Source organism: Rattus norvegicus, chromosome 8 (assembly GCF_021556685.1).
Source record: "Rattus norvegicus strain SHRSP/BbbUtx chromosome 8, alternate assembly SHRSP_T2T, whole genome shotgun sequence".
Taxonomy (NCBI): Eukaryota; Metazoa; Chordata; class Mammalia; order Rodentia; family Muridae; genus Rattus; species Rattus norvegicus.
In genome coordinates, this window is record NC_141541.1 from 37,311,522 (window position 1) to 37,330,544 (window position 19,023).

Below are 19,023 nucleotides of genomic sequence, written 5' to 3' on the forward strand. Positions count from 1 at the left end.
GGAAGGGTTAGGGGAAGGACTGAAGGAGCTGAAGGGGATGGCAACCCTACAAGAAGACCAACATTGTCAACTCACCTGGATGCTGGGGAGCTCGCAGAGACTAAGCCACCAACCAAAGCATACACAGGCTGGTCCGAGGCCCCCCCAGCACATATGTAGCAGAGGACTACCTTGTGTGGCCCCAGTGGGAGAGGATGTGCCTAATCCTATAGAGACGTGATGGCCCAGAGAAGGGGGATGTGGGGGGAGGGATGCACCCTCTTAGAGGTAAAGAGGAGAGAGGAGGGGGTAAAGAACTCTGAGAAGGGGGCAACATTTAGGATGTAAATAAATAAAATAATTAATTAAAAAAGCATTGTTAATACAAACAAGAGTTTTTGCTTTCATAGTTTCTAAATAAATGGAAAACATAAAATTCTAAGAAGGAAAGAAAGAAAAAGAAAGAAAGAAAGGAAGGAAGGAAGGAAAGAAGGAAGGAAGAGAAACCGTAATGAATGCATGTGTTCACCTATCTTTTCTGGAAATGTTTCCTCCTCAAAGGGCTTGCTCTGCCTGTCGCTCCCCAGCCTGCCCATCTGTACATCCCCCTCTGTCACCCATTTTTTCTCTTGAGTCTCAGAGTCTGACGTCACACCACAGGTGTTCTGTAGTGGGCCCAACTGGTGACACCCAACCCTGTCCAGGATGGCTTTAACTGTCAACTTGACAAAACCTACAGTCACCTGGGAAGAACATCTCTACTGAGGAACTGCCTAGGTCAGATTAGTCTGTGTGTGGGAGGTCGTCTTAATTGTTAATTGATATAGAAGGGCCCAGCCCACTGTGGGTGGCACTGTCCTTAGGCAGGTAGTTCTGAAGTGTCTAAGAAAGCTAGCAGAGTATAAGCTGGCCAGTGAGCAAGGTAGAAAGCATCCCCCTCCATGGTTCCTATTGTGTATCTTCAGTGGTGACCTAAGTTCCTTGGTTGGGGAGGTATTTCTGTGTGGAAGAGAAAGCAGGCTTTGTTGAGTCTCTGCTTTGCCTTCCAATGATGGAGTGTGATGGAGAACTTCCCTCCCCACAGTTGCTTCCGGTGATGATATTTTATCACAGAAACAGAGAGGAAACTAGGACAGACCTCGTTCTTAGTTGTGGATCAGATGTCATAGCCTAAGGACTGCTGGGTGTGGCCTAGACGTTACTCATGCAGTCACATTAGGACTCTCCGTGTCCTCGTGACCTTGACTGATTTCCTCATCTCTTTTGCTTGTTCCTGTGGGTAGGGGATTTTCCTAGGCCCTCCCATTGGCTCAGGGAACAGATATAACGTAAATATTGGTCAAGTACACGGAGATCATTCTAGTTTATTATTTGATCTTTGCAATTGTCCTAGGAAACAGCTTTCGCTGAATTACCCACTTTGCTATTGTTGACGGGATTCAGGTCTCAGAGAATTTGGTTTGCTTAGAAGTTCAGAATTGTGTGGAGGAGCCTAGGTAACCATGCTTGACTAAGTGCAAGTGTGGGTGTTTGTGTAAGTATGTGGGGTGGCTACCCAGGAAGATCTGCCTCCTCTTCCTGGTCATCTGTGTTTGCCTCCTCTCCTCACCTACACCTAAATCAGTCAAATTCAGGGATGCTATAAACTCTATTAAGGTTTCCTTATTCTCTTAAGGACCTTTGAAGGCCTCGGTGCCTGGTCCTGGGACTTGCCTATGCTCCCGAGCCTGCCTGTTAAAGTCCACTGAAGCACATGCTCTTGCACAAACATGAATACTGCATCCCATGGGTGCCCGGGTCACTTCCAAGTGTGATCCATCCTGCCTAGCCAACCACGTGCCTGTTACCCTGCCCTAGCCTGGCTCTCACTTGCAAGCTCACCGTAGACCCACCTCCCTTCCCATGCATGCTTCCTCTCCACAGAAGGTCACTGGGTTTTCCTACAGGAAGGGAAGGGTAAGGAGAAAGCACTCAGGGGACTTCCACGGAGCAGTGGGGGCACATCCAAAGGTGGCACTCCTGAGCTCATGTGAAAGGACAGATGGGGAAAGATGAGCACCTGTTCAGAGTGTCTGTCCCGGGTGTTCCACTTGTTGATCCCACAGAGGCAGCAGGAACAGATGTGAGTGTTTCCCAGGAATTCAGGGGGCCCCATGCCATCGGGCAGCCACCACTATGCTTTCTAGAGGAGAGAGCCCATAGGCTGGAACAGACAGACACCTGGGGTTAGGCAGTGTGACCAACCCAGCATCTTCTGACTGTTAGTCAGTCTTGTTGTAATGCACGACCTGATAAGAAGAGCCTGCGGGTTGATCTTTCAGCTCCCTGGGTAGGCAGGGGCAGTGAGATGGAAACACTTCTGAAAATTATTACCTAGGAATAACACTAAACACGACTGCTTCGGTCCACAGGGCTTCCTATTCTTCCACCTCGGAAGCAGACCTGCTTCGCCAAGGGCAGCAAGATGCAGGGATAAACTCTGATGGGAAAGCCTGCAGAGGTAGTTGTGAGAGACTGAGTGGCAGGCCACAGGGTGAGCTGGGAGATGTGAGCAACTCCCGAAGTGCTTATTTCTCCATCCAGCTACACACTGACACCCACCCCAACACCTGTGCACATGTAAACACATACACACACACACACACACACACACACACACACACACAAACACACACACACACGTTTGTACCAGGCAATCCTTAAAGCAGCCATTTTGGTCCAGATGCTTGGATGTGGATCCCACAAAAAAAACTGCATGTGGGATGGCTGTGTGCTGTGTGTTCATAAGGTGCAGGTGTCTCTGGGCTGTGGGTCTCTGCACTGTTCTTGCTGACACTGACACAGCCATGGGAAAGTTTTACAAATATGTTAGGATGATGTCTCCACCTGAGCTGACCATTGGATTCATTATATATATATATGTATATGCATGTATATATACATATGTATATGTATATATGTATATATATGTATATACGTATATGGTATATATGTATGTGTATATATGTATGTATATATATGTATATGCATGTATATGTACATATGTGTATGTATGGGTATATATGTGTGTATATATATGCATATATGTGTATATATGTATGTATATATGTGTGTATGTATATGTATATATGTGTATATATGTATGTATATATGTATGTATATGTATATATGTGTATATATGTATGTATATAGATGTGTGTATGTATATGTATGTATGTGTATATATGTGTATATATATGTATATGTATATGTGTATATATGTATGTATATATGTGTGTATATATATACACATATTATCTCTTTGTGACATTAAACTATTTTCATAGCATTATGGTACAAGCTGCACCTGAAAGAGGGGGTCAGGGAGAGGAAGAGGGGAGGGTAGACGGGCAGAAGGAGGAAACAGAGGAAGAAAATGGACCATATCATTCAGCTACGCCCGGCACTCACACATGATGATCAGGACACACCCACAGCTACTTCTCGTTCCGTCCCTGCAGTTACTGACCAGGTGGCAAATGCCTAGCCATGTCCACAGGTCAGATGGCCCATTCATCGTCCATTGGCATCCTATCTGACCATACATCAAGATGAACATGAAACATGGAAACTGGCTTCTACCCCAAACCCCCAGGGCTGATCTACACAAACGGAAGACAGTGTGCAAAAGTGTAGACAGCTACAGCTTGGGGAGGTCTGAGCCTACTAAATCTGCCCTGGCGGCTGTTTCTCTGGCTTCCCCTATGCCTACCAGCCCATCTCCACTCTGAGCCAGCCCTGATGGTGGTTTCTTACATGCTGTGACAGTGGACCACTTGCTTCTTTGAAGGCTCAAGGAAACCTGTGCCACTCGTAAACTGTGTGCACCTAGATCTGAGGCACATGACCCTTGTTCACTTGTGATGCTGACTCTAACTCTTGGTGCCACGAAGTTGCCTTGAGTCTTTTGCCTCATGTTTAAGTCCACTGCCCACACTAAAGTCCTAGCCTAGAGTAAGGGAACGTTTGAGGCCATCTCCCCCACCTCTTCCTTGGGTGCTGGATCCAGCATTCTAATGTATCAGCCATCCCATTCCCAGACCTGACTAGATCTTGCACAGTGGGTCCTGCTAAAGCAGAGCTCTGCTCCCTCGAGTCCTCTCAGCTGGCCTCTGGCACCAAGACACTCCATGCACACTTGGACTCTGCTGCTAAGCTGAGCTGCCCCTTGCCCTGGGCGATATGTACTTTGCATCACACCAAGTTCCTTCCTCCTCCTTCTACTATCTGCCTGAGGACCATGGCACCAATGCGTGTTCTTATGCTAACAGACAACAACAGCAGCCTAATTCAGAGAAAATGTCTCACCAGGATCCTCGGTACTTGGATGTGTAGTCTAGGGAGGGAACATGTTAGGACCCAGAACCTGGGGTCTGCAAGTCTCCCTTGGGCTAGCACGGGTTAGTGCAGACTCCTAGTTTTTGTGTCACATGAAGAAATGGGGTTCGATGCACAACACGGATAGAGCTTAGAACCAAAGCCAACCATGTGGCAGAACCCACCATCCATCCAATCCTCCTCACCACACAAGTGGCTTTCCCTACCAGCCTAGTATGAGACATTTACCAGTCCCTATCAACCATGAGTTGCACAAACCACAGGGCCCCAGGCTGCAGGTGGTAATTTGCATAGGGCAGCATCTCCTCTCCCAAGAGGTTAGGCCTATCTAAGTTTCTTTTCTGTACAAGGGGAGTCGAACAGTGTCTTTAAAAAGAAAGAAAAACAAGACAGGGGTAGCTCTGCTTGGACCTGGGTAGTGAGGTGTTCCAAAGTCTCTGTGGAACTGGCTATTTCTGGCCCCATTGTCGTCTGGGTTACAGAGGAAGGCCTCCTGGCAATTCTTTGCTTGAAAGACAGAAACAGAACATTGTTTCTGACGGCTTTGATTTAATGGCCAAAAACAGTTATAGGAAACTGTTGAGCAGATGTTCTGTGAAACTCAGAAAAGACTGGGTCTTTGAGAAGGGCTATTTTTAGACAAATGCTTCCTACCATTGGGGGCTTCAGTACTTACAAAAGGGATGTAAAAGCAGAGAAAATGTGTGCGTGTGTGTGCGTGCGTGTGTGTGTGTGTGTGTGTGTGTGTGTGTGTGTGTGTGTGAGAGAGAGAGAGAGAGAGAGAGAGAGAGAGAGAGAGAGAGAGAGAGCGCACGTGTGTGCTTTTGGGGCCTTTGGCTATTTTGACAATCACAGTTCACTTTTCTGTCCACCTTGCCGTGATCTGCTGGGTGCTAGGAAATCTCCATTCCTGGCTCATTCTTTACCCCACTGTTCACACGTCAGTGAGGTTGGTTTTCTGACCACTTTATTTTCTCACCTCTCAATCCCCAAACTAATCTTTTCGGCTTCCTTCCATCTATTTCTTCCATCTATTTCTTTCTAATCCTTCATTTCATGCTCAGCTCTGAGTTTCTCCTCCTCCAGGAAGCCTTCCCTGAATGCCCTGGGACAAACCGGGCTCCCTTTTCCGTCATGCGGTGAACTTGGTCATGATGGTCCTGCTTCCGTGCCTGCCTTTTTACGAAGACTGGAAGCTCTTGGAGGCTGTGGACTCTTCCGCTGTCCCCACTTAGCACATGTCAGGGAAATTGTAAGCACAAGGGCCAATATATATCAGTATGGGTTGTGTGGGAATGAAATGTGCAAGTGAGGATATTCAGTGGGTTAGCCCTTCCAAGCCCTCACCCACAGAGGTAGAAATTTAACTCCCTGTTTCAGATTTTCAAATCAAACCCAAATCGTTGCTATGACTAAGATAACAGACTAGTGGGGCTACAGTTTGAGGTAACCTCTGCTACTTCCAGGAATCTGGGGCTTTGGGACAGTCATTTGGAGAGCTGTTGTGTGAACACTTCCTGATTCGGATATTGTCTGCCTTTTAATTTTGAGCTTCTGTTTCCTTCACCTCACTAGGGGCAATGATTTTGTGGGATTGGGGAGAGGGCAGAGCTTCCAGAGAGCATTGGGTACATGGTTCCAGGACATGGAGAAGGGAGATAAACGAGAGGTCAGAGCACCTCGTCTGCTGCTGCTGCTGCTGCTGCTGCTGCTGCTGCTGGGGCCACATCCAGTTGGAACAAGAGGACAATGAGGCTTCCCGGGGACATCTGACCGGTGGCCTCATGGTTGATGTCTCTGTCCTCCTAGAAAGCCCTGGAGGAATGCCTTCTCTGCGCCCCATCATGGTCTCCATGACTTGACTAGCCCTTCTTGAGAACTTTCCAGAGGGAACCTTTTCCGGTGAGGTTAGGTGCATTGGATGAATGGAGGAAGTGTCATCCCAGCCTTCACAGGGGCCAACCGCCACATTGCTGCACTCTGGGCAGTAGCTTCTGTGTTTCCTGGAAGCTGAGTTCGGACAGAACTTGCTTTGGGGTTTATGGCTTTTTAATGAATCTTTCCATCTCCTTTTACTTTTGTGGAGGCATTAAAACACACACACACACACACACACACACACACACACACACACACACACACAGTAACTGTGCACTAAAAACAATCCAAAAATCATGCGTACTTTACCGGAAAAGAGTCTGCTTTTTGTGTTTTTTTTTTTTTTTTTTTTTTTTTGGTTCTTTTTTTCGGAGCTGGGGACCGAACCCAGGGCCTGCCTTGCGCTTCCTAGGTAAGCACTCTACCACTGAGCTAAATCCCCAGCCCCGTGTTTTTGATTTATTAAAACAGGGTCTCATGCAACTTAGGATAACCTCACTATGTAGTCAAGGATGACCTTGAAACCCCAGTCCTCCTGCTTCAACTTCCTGAGTGCCAAGAGTGCTGAGTGCTGGGATTTAAGACATGCATGGACACACCTGGTTTTTGTAGCACTGGGATTGGAACCCAAGGCTCTGTGGTACTAGGCAAATACATTGTCACTTGGGCTCAGTCCCCAGCCAGGGACATCTCTATCAAAGCTCAGAATATAAACCACTTTCTGCATGGGTGGTGTCTTCCCACCACATCCACCACTCTGGTGTTGAGCTGTTCTCTGTTTTGTTTTGCGGATGAAGGCTCAGCCCTGGTTAGAGAGGCCAAGTTAACTTGCTCAGAAACACACAGCAGCAGGAGGGTGAAATGCTTTCGGTCAGGTTTCCCTAGTAACAGAGGCCAAGTTCTGAAAGGCGTCACCATCCACTGTCACTTCCACCCTAGGCAAGCCTCACCACTGAGCTACATTCTCAGCCTTCCCGGGGATTTTTAACTGGGATTTCTTCGAGGCTTTCCAGATGAAAGCTTTCCTTCCAGTTTTTGCACAGTTTCGGTTGAGTTTGCTCCCAGATCATTCTCCTTTTCCAGGCCTTAGGCTTCTCACTTCGGCCATTCATACCTACAGAACAAGACCAAGACACCTCAGAGCGAAAGACCGTGGAGAGGCTCTGAGCAGTGATGGGTTAGAAACATGAACGACAGCAGTAAATGTAATTACCCCCATTATCTGTGGTTTTGCTTTCCATAATTTCAGTTACCTCTGGTCAACCACAGACTGAAGATATAAGTGGAAAATTCCAGAAGTAAAATTTAAAAATCTGTTAAGTTGGAAATAATTGTGTTGTAGAGTATGTTATCGTAATCACTGTGTTGTATTATTAATTGCAAATTTATAACAAAACTCTACCCTAGGAATGGATGTATGGACTGCCATAAACATAGGATTCACACTATCAGGCTGTGAGGCAGATATAGGTAGATGGAGAATGCCCCCGACAGATTTTCCTTTTTGTTGGTCCCACAGAAGTAGCCTTTTGAAAGTTACTTTGTTTTCTTCCTTCCCAATGTGGTGTCTGGGAGCCATCAGTAAATACATTAGTAAATATTTGCTGTGTCCTCTGTGTGTCGGCTGGGATGATTATGCTGCGGTGGCAAGTGCCAAACCTCAGTGTCATGCGGCCAGTGACACATCTTACTCTTGCTGTGTGAACACTGTGGGCTTGCAGGGGTGGGGGTGGGGGCTTGGCTAGGATCAGGTTGAATAGCAGCTGTCATCCGCGCATGCCAGAAGAAAAAAAAAGTGCAAAGGCTGAAGTTCTTCAGCTTCTGCCCGAAGTGTATCCATTGGTGAGGGCAAATCATATGCCTATCTATGGCCTCTCTCAACTCCAGGGCCAGGAAGTAGGGATCCTGCTACATACTCTGATGGGAAAGATGCAGAATATCTGGTGACAATGTCTCACGCGTTTAATGTTGGTTAAGTATTACCGAACAAATAATCGTGAGTCTCAACGTTGCCTTGAAGAAAATTGCTACTTGACTGGGACACATCATCTCTGAGATGGTTGGAGACAATGAAGTGGTGGTAAAGTCCTGTTCCTTGTCAAGCCACATAGGAGGGACAGTAAGATTTCAGTTGCAGTCCTGAGAAGGCAGCTGAATAGGAGAATCAGACCTGGAAAACAAGTCTTAAGTAATCAAAAGGAGCAACGACAGTTTACAAGATAAAAAGGATCCTTAGTGTGGGTGGCTTTTGTTACCTTAACTCTGTATCATCTAGCTCTTCACAAGCCTTCCTTGAAAACTTGTATCAGCTTGTTTCTTCCTTTGATAGCTACAAGCATTTGAAAAGTAGAATCTTACTTATCTTTGGTTGTCGGTTCTTATCTAGTATCTAGGGCACAGAAGGGCATGTTGTTGTTTGGATGAGCTAATCTTGCTGGATTATCTTGTAACAGGGTCCACAGAAGCAAAGTGCACCCAGAGTCTAGACCACCCACAGAAACATCCTTGGCAGGCCGGAGACTCAGGACCATTTCTGCTCTTTCTCCATCAACCAAGCTGTTCTTACCTATACTCATCCTATACCTTCTCTTCCTTGAACATCTTTCTGATAGCTTTAGCTGGGCTTTCTCCGGAAGGAAAGGTTCCAGTCTTCTAAAATAGCAATTGCTTACAGATGACATCTTGTTTAATGCTCTACACTGTGGGGTTCTCCAGTTTACTGCTGCTGGTGACTCTATGGAAACAGATCCCCTCTTCACTTAAATCTCCCAGCAAGGGAGGGCTAAGACACAGGTGTTTTGACTCATCTCTTCCAGCTCTGCTCTCATCCGCTCTCATAGATGGAGGTTGCCATTTAAACTTGTTGATGAAGCTCACATTGACCTTGCATTTGCCCTTATATTGAGACAATATTTCAAGCAACACAGAAAACAACCAAAGGAGACCAAAATAACGTGGTTTCTATGGTGAGAGGTAAACAATGCCACAGTCAACAAAAACAGGAGCTCTCATAGAAACCTCAGCTCAGGAAGAACATTTAACTTGAGTAAATGACATCTGGGCCATGTGGGTGAAGTGTGTGTGGCCAGTGAAGCTGGCCAGCTCCTAAGACTGGCATGATGGGGTAGTCACTAAGCTTTAAAATGTGTCATCATTCTGTAGGCATCTGAAGTCAGTTCTAGCTCAGCTCAGACCTGGACCTAATTTCTGAGCTTCATGCTTGCTATCTGTCAGGTAGGGTAAGAATCTTAGTATATTTGTCCAAAATATCAAAAACAAGAGTGAAAATGTGGGGCAAACTGTCATATCAGACCCGTGGGAGGGCACCCAAGAGATTATTTCTACTCCCAAACCCAGCCAGGATAAAGAGCTATTCTAGGACCCTGACTCAGGCATCTTAGCTCCACCACAATTCAGAGGTGAAGAGGTAAAGACAGAGGGCGGGAGTGAGAACCACAGAGGTACTCAAAGAGGGTCAGTGGAAGCCCATGGAAGGGAAGAAAGAAAACATCTCAGAAATATGGGCTTGGTTAAAATTATCTGATGAATGTTGTCTCTCACTTCTCTCTGAAAGCAATGTTCTCCAAAAATAATCTAAGGGCAGAAAATCAGCATAGCATTGTGGTCAAGGGGATGAGCTCAAGAGTCAGATTAGCTTGAGACTAAATTAGTTACTCATTTACTGCTGTATTGCCTTGGGAAAATTATTTAAGCCAGTGTAACGTCAGTTTTCATTTCTCCTTAATGCGAACCATAATGTCATCTTTTAAGATAGGTAATCCATATCAAGCATTTATTTCCATATCCCACAAGCAATACTGACTTTGTTTGCTCAACAGTATAGACACTGGTAGGGAAGTGTTTCTTAGAATTGAGTTGAAACTCCTAATTCACTATCTAAAGGAATCTACCTTCATACAAATGGGTTTGGGTACCCTTGCCCGCTTTCTCCTTTCCCTCTTACCTGACATATGTGGACTCCTTTTCAATCAGTCTTAATTAATTAAGCATTTCATTGAACAGTTCTGAAATGCTGGCATGGATCAAACTGAGAGGAAATTAAATTGGCTGTGCATTGGGATCAATTTAAGAATGCCACAAGCCGAAATAACCGTGTTCAGTTTTGTTGGCCCCGTGAAACATAAAAGTAGGACTAAGTGAGCCTCCAAACAATCATGAGGGTTGTCATAACTGGGAAGCCTCCACTTCCGGATGGCCAGCAAGGTCCCACAAAGCCTTGTATGGAAATGCGAGCTTTGCTTCCACAATACCTCCGTGGCTTTGTTCCAACTGGAATCATAATTAGCTAAGACCAGACCCTATTTCCTGTTTTTTGAAGCCATGTTTGCTGTAACCTAGGATAAATAAACTCCAAAGCAGACCTTAGACCAGGAAGTACTCTGAGAACACATATCCTGCCCTGGGAGGGGAGATAGGATCCAATGAGCTCATGGGCCTCTGTATCCTATGACTGTGACAGATGCCATTCAAATAAGGACAGGAGCCTTACAACAGTGAGCTGTCCAAGGAGAGGAAGATGGAAGGCCCAGTTGGTTTTGCTCAATTTCCATCACTAACAGCAGAGGAAAATGGGACAGGTACCAAAACCTCCTCGCTTACTCTGCCCTTGAGGAGATGAAATATTAAAATAAGGGAGATTTGAACCTTCATAACTAGAAAGGATAGGTCACAATAACAAAACCCAAAGTGACATGCAAAAAATATAAAACAGCACAAGACATACAATACAAAAACCCTTTGCAGATACATTTCAGTACTGCCAGGATACTCTGACGTCTGTTGCCTAGTTGAGTTCTTGGTGAGGCTTCAGTGGGACTGAGGTACCAATTAAGTCTCTATGTAAAGTTGACAGACAGGCTCAACACTAGAAAGTTAAAACAGACCCAGGCTCCTTGCTTAATGTGGAACATAGTCAAACAGAGCTGGGCACACAGGCCACATGCAAGGTTCCCCCTTAGATCTAGTGGTTCCAATCCCCATTGGTTAAAGATGAACATCTATTGACAATTGAATCTATAGAGAAGACCAGAATGCCAAGGAGTCAAATCAGGTCTTATCTGTGCAGGCTGGCTATGATCCAAGTCAGTCTACCTGAGCTTCAATGGTATCTGTTATAAATGGAAGAAAACCAAGTCTTACACAAATTAACCAGCAGGACAAAACAGTTGAGAATGTGATTTGATTTGAATCTAGAAAGGATTTCACTCATGTGTGAAACAGTTCATCTCCCTCCCTTCCCACCCCACTGCTGGATCTCCCGATCAAGCTTCTTGGCTCACCTAGACTGGAGACATGTCTCTCCTAAGCTACGTTTGGCTGCAAGGTAGCTGGGAAGGACAGGCTTGGCATGGAGAGTGTGTATCCAAGCCCTGGATGTGGGTGGCATTGGATGGAGCTGGGTGAGTCCTGACGTCATTGGCTCTCCTTCTTTGTTCCCAAGTCCCTCCTTGGGACCATGGCTTCACCTCTTTTCCAGTTTATATAAGACGGAGAGGAGCCGAACAGAGGTTGCCCCTTTCCTAAGCCTGACCACAGGCTTCCAGTTATACCGTCATTTATCTATCTTCCTTCTTGCCTCTTGGGAGGGGAAGAGGCCAGGGCAGATTTGAAAAACCATTTCCATAAAGTGATGCTACAAGTCAAGAAGGAGCTTGTGCTCAGCCTCCTGAACAGGATTCTCTGAAAAACAAAGATCTGATTCATACCAATTCATTGAGTACTTTACTTGTAATTTTCTCCCTTAATATTATAAATGCAGGCAACGGGAACGCAGGCTTCCCAGATGAGGAGCTGCACAAGTCATTTTTGTTTTCCACTTTCTCAATATTTCCTGCCCACCCCCATCTCCGACCCAACACACCCCATCACTGCAGGGAGAGAACCGAGAACTGCTTTTGCTCAGAACAGAGGGGAGCCTTGCTTGTGGGGAAGAGAGAAACTTTACGTACGGGATGCTGTACTCTACCACCCTCCACTCGTGCCTCTCTTCCCTGAGCCTGATGCCAGAGGATGGGTGGGTACCTGGCAACACATCCTTGCGCTAGGAAGGATGAGGCTGGATCTGCAGATATCTGCAGAGGAAGCTCCCCATCCTGCACCCCGCCTACCTGGTTGTTTGTGAGGTAGCTGTGAGCTGTGTGGGCGGATGGCCACAGAGTGCGCAGCCAGTCAGCAATTTCTCAGAAGATTTAGAAGTTTGATTCGGCTACGGAAGTGTTGGAGCTGCTGACATAAAAACCATACAGTTACTTGAGGGTTTGGCACATTCCCTCGCATGTTACAAATATATCCGAATTGTGCGGCTTGCATCTGTAACTACCAGATCTAGAAGGCAGAGGACAACTCTCTGGCAAAAGCTTCCTGTAGCCTAGGATTCCGTGGGACTCTGAGCAAAGGAGCAAAACACAATGGGCAAGAACACTCTGGCAAAGTGGGAAGACTGATGTGTAGAAATATAGCAAAACTGTGCATCTCTGTGTGTGTGTGTGTGTGTGTGTGTGTGTGTGTGTGTGCACGCGAGAGTGTATAGCATGGCGGCTCATACATGTAATCTCAGCACTCAGAAGGTAGAGGCGTGAGTGTCTGGAGCTATCCTCAGCTAGCAAGTTGGAGGCTAGCCTGTGCTATGAAATAAATACACTGTCTCAAAAAAAAATGAAACACAAACCCCAAATAAGTTAAAAACAAAACAAACAAACAACAAACAAACAAAAACAAGCAAAGAACAACAAGAAGTCCACAGGAGCACCGCAAACCAAAATCAGACAATAAACATTTTCATTCCCCTGAGCTTTGAAGCCCTCCTTCCTTTAGATTCCAGAGGTACACCCTTGCTTTTTATAATTCACAGGGAACTTCTCATGGCCTCCCTATGAATTATACCAGGAAAAGAAAATCTAATTTTTATTTCCGGAAATTTGGTGTTCCTAATGCTTTCATCTCAACATAACGACATTGTAGGGAAGATCACTGTGGTCCTGTGCCTTCTGTGCACATGGTCTTCTCTGATGAAAAGAAAAGACTAAGGCTCTAGAGAGATTGTTTAGCAGTGAGAGCCTTCATCGCTCTTGAACCTAGTTTGGTTCCTGGAGCCACATTGAAGGGATTCTTGCCAGCCCAAGCAGGACAAACATGGCTCCAGAAGTCCTTGCCCTTCCCCACTTTCTTGAAACAAAACAAAACAAAAACAAAACGTCAGATTCCATTCCTACAGCTAGCCGCCCAGGTCTATTTCCTAATTTGGCCATTTCCTCCCTGTGAGGCTTACCACCAAGGTCCAACTAAGAAAGTATTGAAGTCCAGCAATCAAAAGCCCCTAATTAACATGCGCATGCAAATTAAACACCGTCCTAACACAGGGTTTCCCCCTTTACCTTTATAAACTGCATTTGCCTATGGGTCATATCTGCCTGTCCTCTCTCTACCTAGAAGTAATCCTTTGTCCCTCTCCCTTGTCCCTCTTTCCCCTTCCTTCTCCCTCCTCCTCTATCTCCTTCCTGTCTATGTCTCTTATTCCCTGGCCCTTTGTCATTTTGTCTCCTTTGTCCTGAGAACGGGGTCCTGGAGTGTCTTGAGCTGAGTCCCTTCACACACTGAGTGCCACACATGCTCTCCCTCCACACTTGTGTGTAACTACAGTTCTAGGCACGTCCTCCTCTGGCCTCTGAGGTCTCCCGCATGCACAGGATACCTATAAGCTCATGCAGGCACACACTTTACACACACACACATACACACACACTAAACAAATCCTTTTTATAAAAAAGATTGTAAAGGTAAAAGAAAGATATGAGAAGAGGGATGGAAGAAAGGAAGAAGGAATCCAGATAATGAAGTCAAATCAAGCAAAATGATAGAAAAATGTGTGTTAACATCCCCAGTTCTGCAGTTGGCCACACGCCCGGAAGGTCTCCATTTAAACTATATTTATTTTCACCGTTGCTCTCACAACTTTGGATAATACGCTTTCACTTTTATTTCTTCACTCGCTGTAATTAAAGAATAAGTCTGATTTCACGTCACGTAAAACAAAGAAATTAACAATATTATTTCTTCTTCATTTTACAGATATCTACGTATCTTACCAAGATTAAATTTTCACTCCGCTTTATAGGTGCTGTTAAGTCATTTATGCTTCATCTCCAGATTTACTCTGAAAGATGAAATTCGTGTTAGGATGATGACGTACTCAAATCAAGCTGATAGACTGGAGAGCTAAATCGTGTACCTAGACCTTACAATACCAGTATAATACCTTCTGTGTCACTGAAATTACGGACCATTGAAAATTATCCCAAGTGTTAAGGTCAGGTGCAGCCTCTGTCTTGCACATTGTGGCGGCTAAACTCGGACTACATTCTCCACGCAGGACTCTGTGTCTCAGCCTTCCGTGCTCCCTGGTGTCTCTTTGCTTTGAAGCAGGATAAGCGATCAGCTTCCATCAACTTTTAAATCACAGGTTAGCTACATTCTTCCCCCATTCTGTCGCTCTGATTGGAAACATTTCCTCTTCTACCTCTTGCCCAGGTATCTGAAGAGTTCCGTAGACCTCACCCTCCACTGCCCTTTGATTCCATTTTTATTTCATTAGAGTTCTGTCTTTGTTTTTTCCCAGAAAGGTGACACTGGAGGAAAATAGTTATGCCTTTTGCTTGTGAGTCTGAAAATATTTTTATTCTGTTGCACTTGATAGCTAAAGTATGAAATTTCAGGGTTAAAGTGCGTTTTCCTTTAAGCTTTTTAAGACCTGACTTTACTGTCTTTCCTCTAATGCCGAGTCTTCACAATCTGTAGGCTGGTGCTGACCTTATTCTCTTGCTGTTGTTGGTGATGTCCCAGCTTCTTTCTGAAAGGCTTTTGTATATTTGCTAAGGTTTGGATGACATTTTACTGACCAGGAGGTGAATTTCTTCAATTTTCTTCTATTGTTTCTTTCCTCTTTATTTTCTTCCCTTGCTGGGGACTATGAGGTGAATGCTGGCACTCCTACGCTCTTCTGTCTCTTAAACCACATTATTTAGCATTCCATACTCTGCACACCATTTGCTTTTTTGTTCCCAGAGACTTCTTTGGCTTCTATCTATTTACTTGTGCTATTGTATTTTAATTGGGACATCTTAGTTTTTAGCTTTCACAATTGATTCATCGATCAGTCACTTGCTTAGTAAATGTTTTCTTGTTCTGGGATGTAAGCGAAGCCCACAAAGGTTCTTTTCATTTCATGACTGGGGAAAAAAACAATAAAGAAATGAGCAAGTGAAAAATGTAGTGTGTCACATAATGATACGTGGTACATACCCTGTGTATAAAGCAGGTAGGTAGGATGGGAAAGGAGGAAGATGGGGTAGAAAAAACTCCTGGTCAAGAGTTCAGAATCTCTGGGTGGAGACCAAGCATTCCACTTGGGCTGGTTCAGTCACTTTGTCTAAGGGGTCACCCCTGGGGAGGTGGGCTCACCCTAAGCCCTGTTAAAGAGATAGGAGGAATAACTAGCCCTTTAGTACTATATTATACTTTCCCTTACAGACCTCACCCATATGACAGTCCTAAGTCTGCTGCTTTTCTGATTTTTTCAAACCCATTTCATTTCTTCTGTCTCCTCTGCAAACATGCTTTCCTAACTCCCTGGACTTCACCCCAACTTTGGACTTGAAGTGATTCTCAACCTTCCCAATGTCACAACCCTTTATACAGTTCTTCACATTAGTGATCTCCCAACCATAAAATGGTTTTCGTTGCCATCTTATAGTTGTAACTTGGGTAGTGTTTATGAATCATAATGTAAATATTTGATATGTCAGATATCTGATATACGACACCCAAAAGAGGTGTGACCCATAGGGTGAGAACCACTGTTCAAAAGCTTCCTCTCCACCACCATGTTGGCTGTGCATTTGACCTTCATTTCACTCCATTCACGACCTTTTCCTTTTTCTCTTCTACGCTTCTCCTCTGGGCAGTGGCAGAGGTTTTGCAGCTTACCAGCCTCAGCTTTGTTTGTTTGTTTGTTTGTTTGTTTTCTCCTGAACTCTAACAAGATTGCCCTGGTATTTCTATTTGAATCCATTCTCTCTTTAATGAGACTAAAAATATCCAAAGGGGCCCTGATTTCCCTGTATCAAAGATGGACGTTCTTCTCATCTGTTGAGGTAGTCAGGTAACCTCATAAGTTGCTTTCTTCATGTGTCATATATTAAGTGAGGGAGGTAACCCTTGGCACCTGTAGTGGGAAGGGTGAGTGCAAGGACTTTGAGGCTGAAGCTTCCTTGCTCCCTGTCTTTTTCATAGTGGCCATAAATAATGTTTGAGAGAATCTTAACTATGTCTAAAGTTTAAGATTCTCATATTTTGTTCCATTTGGTGCCACCAGAGATTCCATTTGCAACTAACCTTGAGGGTTCTTAAATAAATGCAAAAGTGCACTTTTCTATTGGGTGCATGATTCTACAGAACATGCCTGTGTTTTTAAGCAAATACATTATACTTAGAATTTCCCGAAGACCACACATCAGGTGAAAATTGTGGCAATGCAAGATAAGAAAGGCAAAATTCTTGCCCTGAATGTGAAGGAGTAAGTCATGAACATGGCAGTGACTTCTGCTCTGATATGTGCACAAGGCACCTGGGATGCGAACTGGGAATGTGACTACTCAGTTAGCAGAGGTGCTGTATCCTCTGAAGGGTGAAGACAAGGAGGAGGAGGAGGAGAGAGAGAGGAGGAAAAACTGTATACAAGTTGGTTATGGGGACAAGATGGAGACCATTTCCAATGGTAGAACCCATGTGCAGTATCCATCAACAAGTACATTTCAATCTAGAGTTTTTCTTTTTTAATTCAACCTCTTTTCTGGAAGCTCAGGAGTAGTCCAGGTACATTTATTGTAATTTCCCTATGTGTCAGAGGAAGTCTGAGGAAGGGAGGGATTATGAAGAAGACTATGGAAAAGCACTTTCTTTTGACATAAAATACCCATCTGCCCAGTGTTCTGCTTTTGTTTTCTGTTGCTGTGACAAACACCATGGCCAAGAGTAACTTGGGGAGGAAAGAGTTTATTTATCTCATACTTCCAGCCAACAAAGCGAGGGAAGTAAGGGCTGGAAATCAAGCAGGAACCAAAACAGAATCCATAGAGAACACAGCTTACTGTTTTGGTCCCTCCTGCTCATTCCCAATCAGCTTTCTTAAACACACAAGGGTGAGGTGCCCAACGGTGACACCATCTATAGTGAGCTAAGTCCATTTGTGTCAATCAACAGTGAATATAATTCTACACAGGTATGGTCGAAGGCCAATCTGATCTGGACATTCCTTCTATTGAGTCCCCTCTTCTCAGAGGACCCATGGTTGTGTCAAATTGACAATAAAAACCCAACCAGGACACCTGGTACATGTGGCATTCTCAGAAGTGGCACGTGGAGCATGGGACCCAGTCTAAGGCCAGTGCATTAGCTGTCATCATGTCATTCTTACAAAGTTGCATCTCTGTGGGCTTGAATAAAGTGAATTACATATCATTTCTAGATGGTTGCCTATTTTCCTGGGTAGTGCCAAAATTAGCCTCCCTTTGATACTCATCAATTAGCCCTCATTGCTTAATTTAAAGTAAAATACCCCCTCTTCCACATTTCAGCCCTTTACATGTTTAAAAAGCAACCTAGGAGATTGGCCCAGTACTACACTCACAGATTCCTAGGCTGGCTGGAACCACAGGCTTTGGCTAGTTCAGGGCAGGAACCTTATACACAATGTCCCTGCCAGCTGCTCGGACAACACTGTCTCTACCCACCCAGGGATTTCCTAGTACTCATTTCTGTTTTGAACAGTTCTAACAGTTCAAAGGCTCTCTAGATGTTCAAAGGCTCTTCATCATTTTGCTCTGGAACACGCTCCCCAGTGATGTTGATCCATTGGTGCAAATTTTGTGATGCTGGTGTAATAGGGGGCAGTCACCGTTCCAACAGCAAGATACTCTAGCAGTATCCTGCAAGGAGACAAGGCAGGATTCATCCGAGTGACCACAAATGGCATCTCCAATGCCTTTCATGTACAAACCCCTACACATTAAGTGCAGTTTCCCTCTGTCTCCATTAGCTTATTTTAATTTTCAACATCTTAACAGAGAAGGGATTATTTGCTGAGCGTAGAGGCAGCAGAAAGGGTGTGGCAAAGAGCTGGATCCAATATTGCTGTGTTTGGTGACACTGCCGAAGCCAGGAGGAACACAGTCAAGCAGGAGCTGCCCCATAATACAAGCTTATAGGTTGGATATCACCATTCTCCAGACTCCCACGTGCTGATATGTGAAAGTCAGCATCCCCCAAGATAATGAGATGCGCTGGCGCTGTGTCCTTCAGACTCCCCCCCCCCACTTCACACCAGAATTGCAAGCCCCAGGCTGCATGATAAAAGCAAAACACCTGAAGCTTCTCTGTATCTTGTCTGTGGATATGCCCCAGAAGAATCTGTGATGGGAGATACTAACATTTTTGAGGTTCGCAGACTGTCAGAGTTGAGAGATATGCAACCTGTGCCTGATCTCCAGACCTGCATTAAATTACCTGTGTATAGCTTAGGGGTACTGGGGCTTGATCTATCTTGTGAGGCATAGGCACAATGTCCCAGGAACTCAGCAGTGCAGAAAGTGTACATTGGATCTTCAGGAAGATCCAATAATAACATTCCAGGAATTTCTATACATTTTAAACTACAGGAAAGTTGAGTCTCCTTTCTGTGATCAGAGTCTATGGTGGAAAGTTCATTCTCTTCCC

General features: G+C 44.9%; 1 long non-coding RNA gene across 2 annotated transcripts; it reads right to left on the minus strand.

Moving 5' to 3' along the window:
- Window positions 1-6,685: 6,685 nt before the first annotated feature.
- LOC148004018 (uncharacterized) lies at window positions 6,686-12,356 on the minus strand. Of its 2 annotated transcripts, XR_015627128.1 has the most exons (4): window positions 12,204-12,351; window positions 11,535-11,934; window positions 8,218-8,404; window positions 6,686-7,348 (listed from the first exon to the last, which is right to left on the minus strand). It is a non-coding gene; the product is annotated as an uncharacterized LOC148004018 (long non-coding RNA). The 2 variants fall into 2 exon arrangements; XR_015627127.1 differs by lacking the exon at window positions 8,218-8,404 and having other exon boundaries at window positions 12,204-12,356.
- Window positions 12,357-19,023: the final 6,667 nt, after the last annotated feature.